Source organism: Helianthus annuus, chromosome 10 (assembly GCF_002127325.2).
Source record: "Helianthus annuus cultivar XRQ/B chromosome 10, HanXRQr2.0-SUNRISE, whole genome shotgun sequence".
NCBI classification, from domain to species: Eukaryota; Viridiplantae; Streptophyta; class Magnoliopsida; order Asterales; family Asteraceae; genus Helianthus; species Helianthus annuus.
Window position 1 is genome coordinate 142,671,172 of NC_035442.2, and position 4,493 is coordinate 142,675,664.

Below are 4,493 nucleotides of genomic sequence, written 5' to 3' on the forward strand. Positions count from 1 at the left end.
AACCTGTTTTAATTCATCGACACGCATCCCATTAAATTTGCTTATTAAACCTATTTTTTTTTATTAAAAACGCATTTTATGTTACTCAAAATCCCCAACACATTTCGACTTTATCTGTTCTTATTAAAAACACATGTTATATTCATCAATCCTCAAACCCATTTATTAATATTAATTTATCAAACCCAGAAAACCCTTTTTTTATCACTTGACTTGCATGAATCAATCAACAATGGATTTGGTTTGGGAAATGATTGAAGAATAGTTAAATGATCGATGAATCCAAAATCAATTTTGAATGGATTTGAATTTAAGATGAACAGATAGGATTTGCTTTCAAAAATTATTTGATATTTTGAGGGAAATAAGATTTTGAACATGTAGTTGATAAAAAATTTGATCGATGATTGAAACTGAAATGTATGGGTTTTTTAGGGTTTAAAATTTGTTTTTTTAATATAAATGATATTCATATAAGCTTAAAAAATAAAAAATAATAAGAAAAAAAGTGGTAACCTGGTGACCTTGTAATTACACACTATTAGAACACTAAATTAAAGTTTAATTACTTTAGAGAGACAAATAAAGTTTGAATGACTTAATTGAAACAGTAGACAAACTTGGTTACATTTTTATGACATTTTCCCTATTTTGGATGCACCATTTTAAATTTTAGCACCCCATTAACATAAGTTGTTAAAACATAGGCACACTCTTATATATTTTAAACGAAGTGTTGTATATTTTTGATATAACCTTTTTTATTATATTAACGCGTTGTTTCCTAATATTGACCTATTATTGTTAAAATACAAATGTATCGTGATCACAATAATAGATGATTATTCTATAATACATTTAGAACATCATTTTATAACAATGTCACACTATTGTATATGTTGAACTTACAATTATGAATTTTGGATGCATAATTGTAGTGTGTTTTAATGTGTTATTGTATTCATGTGTGTTAAAATGCATTATAACTATAACTATGAATCATAATATTATCATGGTTGAGAAAACCATAAATTTATGACTAATGTTAAATTGAAAGTGTATAGTTTGTATTTTTAAAGGTAGCTTGTTTGATAAAAAATAATCTAAATCTAAATCTAAATCTAATCTAAATCTGATAATAAGCGAAGGGAATGAATAGTGCCAAAACACCCTGGCACTATTGATTGGGCCATACATAAACAGATCAGACCACGTCATCCCCACGTGTCTCTTCTTTGAGACTTTCTTGCCTCGATTCACCTGCATATCCAAAGAATATTGAAAAGGGGAGAGACATGGAGATGCCTGAGCGGTTACTACTTCGCCGATATCGGTGAACGGCGTCTTTTACTCCTGATTCCAAGTCATCCGGTATCTCGTAGCTCATCTCCATTGTAGATCGTCTTCATAGAAACTTTCGCCGATCGACTCTAATGTATGTTGATTTTGATAGATTCGCCTTTAGGGTGTTGCTGCGCAACCAAAACCGACGCCAATCAGGTGTAATCATATCGGTTTCTATCAATAATAGGTTTACCAGATTGTATCTGACTTAATTTGATTTGTGATTGTTTTGGTAGATTAGACGGTGGATGAACGGGTTGGATTCCGGTAAGATAATACTGTGTCGTCGTTGTGTAATTTGACCCAAATCTGGGTGTTTCCGATTAATGGCAATGTGATATCATTTGTTTTGGGAAAGTTAGGGGATAATAAGTGACGGTGTGTTTGTGGAGGATTCGATGTTGTGTTGAACGGTGTACCATGTTCATAATTCGGGGATGTCTCTACTCAGCAAGATATAGGTTTGTTCTAATGTTTCATAGTGAATACTTTTTCTTTTGGATGCTTAATCTGTTTCTCGATGAATGTATTCAAATTCAAATAGTTACCAGATTGTTATGATTCTTAAGTTTTATGCAGATGTAAATTAATTTGTTTATTTTTTATTGTTAGTGATGGAAGAACTTAATATAATTTTTTTGACAGATGTGCCATTTTGGGGGAAAATTAGATGGATGTAGATATTGACGACTATGAAAATAAACAAGCCGAGTGGTCCATTTCTATAGGCATTATACTGTTGGTAACCTTTTTTAGGAGCGCCACAAAGGGCCATGGATGAATACCAGGCACAAATCGCAACTTTGGTGAAAGAAGACGAGTATTCGAAGATTAGCTGTCGACTTTTACATATATTTCATATAGTTTATAAACTTCATATAAAATCATATTTTTATTGACCGATGGGGGTAATTTTTTTTTTTTGTTATAAATGATATGAGTCTACTTCATTTAAGTTTTAAACGTAAATAAAGAATATAAATTTTATTATGGTCAAAGTTGTGTTATACAATATGCTATATTTGTTGGATGAAATGTGGCAGGGATGATATCGGTATGGTATTGATGTCGAACCTCAAAAAATCATTTTGGGATACCATTGTTAGTCACAACACTTTCTTTAAAACACTCAAGATAAATGTTATAAGACTAAGATTCTTTTCTATGGTTCCGCAGATTCGTACTTCTTTTTATAAAAGGGAGGACGAGGAACCAATTGACGAAAAAAATTAGTTTGAAGAATTATGGAAGCCCAGGTGTGTTAGAGCTTGGCATGAGTCTCAGGTGATTCCTGTTAGCCTTGAATCGTTTAAATTTTTTAAGCTATTGGTTGTGTGTCTTCGGTGTTTAAGGGTAGCCAGTGAGACTTTAAACATATGATTTCTTGAACAATGTTATCGACAATGAAATATGGTGATGATTAGTAAAATGGCGGTGGTGATTGACAGTTGCGACGGTAGCGATGGTTCTTATTCTTAGCATATTTGAATACACACTTTTCTATTGAATGAACTAAAACATTAAACAGAAAAAGGTTTCTAACTTTATGAGTTTCAACTAGTCTGGTATCTATTTTTTTTTATTTTGTAATAATATGGAGAAACATGTTTTAATATGAAAGTGTTTCAACTTTGACCAGAGGATAAACATGAGAAAGGTAAACCGATCAAAAGATTTGGAGTTGCTGATTCTGTTTAAAGAAGTGATGAAAATGGATCTTTTATCACACTTATTGTGTCCAATTAAAGAACTGGAAATTGATCATCACAGGTACATTTAATTCAAATTACGTCTGTTTCTTTTTTTTATCTAATAGTAAGAGAAAATGAGTAAAAGTGTATTCGCATGAAATGAGATAAGCATTGTTCTAGGCAGACATATGAGTTGTTCAATAAGTTTGCTTGTAGTTAAAGATGGAGATTACCAATGTTATGGAGGTTGTTGGATCAAGATGGGTTTGGGTTAGGGTAGGATGGGTTTAGTTCAGGATGGGCAGATTAAAAAAAGGATCAGAGTGGGTTAAAAAACAAGCCGGTTGTTAGATGGTCAATTTGGTCCGCATCTGTGAGTAAAAAATTGATCAACCGAAAAATGACACAATTGATTAATTCTTTATTTGATAATCTTTTTTGGTTTGGTTATGCATACATACATCTACAAACGGAATTAACCGAACCGCGATGTTTACTTTTTAGTGCTTTCACACATGATTGGTGTATTTGCCCAGTGAGTTATTTTTTTTTCCTTTGTTCCGTAAACCATTTTTTTAACTTCTCATGCCTGAGACCCACATGTTCTATAAGTATATTGAATGTTATTTCCACCTTATTTTTTTGTATGTAGATAACAAACATTTCAAAACACACTTATTATGCATTACCTGCGGATGATTAAACTCCCCCATCCAAGAAAGACAAGAACCATGGCAGCAGCTAGAACATCAAACACCCATTTATCAACAAGAACCAGGAACCAACATTTTTCTAACAACTGATGTATTGTGAATGCAAATATAACCAGGAACCAACATTTTTCTAACAACTGATGTATTGTGAATGCAAATATAAAACCCCCATCCCGCTGCCAAGACAAAAATACCAAACGCTGGTGCAACACACGATAAGCAGATCTCCGTGTCCAAGGTTTTGGAAGATATAAAAGTTTTGGCATTTATGTGCGTCAAAAGCCAATCAAAGGCTACTGCTCTCTTTGGGATATTTGGTGTAGGTTTAGCTTGGAATGTCTAAAGTGATAGGGTGCGATGTATTTGTTGTTTTCAGGTTTTGTGGTTGTTGGCTTCTCAAGTTTTGATGCTACTGTGGTAGTTTTCTTTTTTGGTGGATGTAATAGTTAGCTTCCTACTAACTCTTTTGGTTTTGTAATAAAAAATTTCGTCGGTTTTAGTTCAAGTTACTTTTTGTTATCTGAACGATTTGGATTAGCGTGCCGCAACGCGCACGGAGTATAAAACTAGTTTATATTTAGATAAAACTTTTTGAGAAAATAATAATCAAAAGTAAAGAGAATGAACGTGAAATATAAGGTTATTTTACAAGACAATCTTAGCTTACAAAACATAGGGGATAATCTGGGCCATCGATTTGCAAGATCAATGATTGAGATTATGTGGTCCCCAAATGTAGAATTAA

The 4,493-nt window shown here is 32.5% G+C and overlaps 1 long non-coding RNA gene across 6 annotated transcripts; it reads left to right on the top strand.

Moving 5' to 3' along the window:
• The first annotated feature begins 1,183 nt into the window (after window positions 1-1,183).
• On the top strand, window positions 1,184-4,253 carry LOC110885697. 6 transcript variants are annotated; one of them, XR_004869590.1, is made up of 6 exons: window positions 1,185-1,371; window positions 1,454-1,500; window positions 1,581-1,805; window positions 1,990-2,628; window positions 2,984-3,114; window positions 3,688-4,253. It is a non-coding gene; the product is annotated as an uncharacterized LOC110885697 (long non-coding RNA). The 6 variants fall into 6 exon arrangements; XR_004869588.1 differs by having other exon boundaries at window positions 1,586-1,805; XR_004869585.1 differs by having other exon boundaries at window positions 1,184-1,371; window positions 1,454-1,805.
• The last annotated feature ends 240 nt before the right edge of the window (window positions 4,254-4,493 follow it).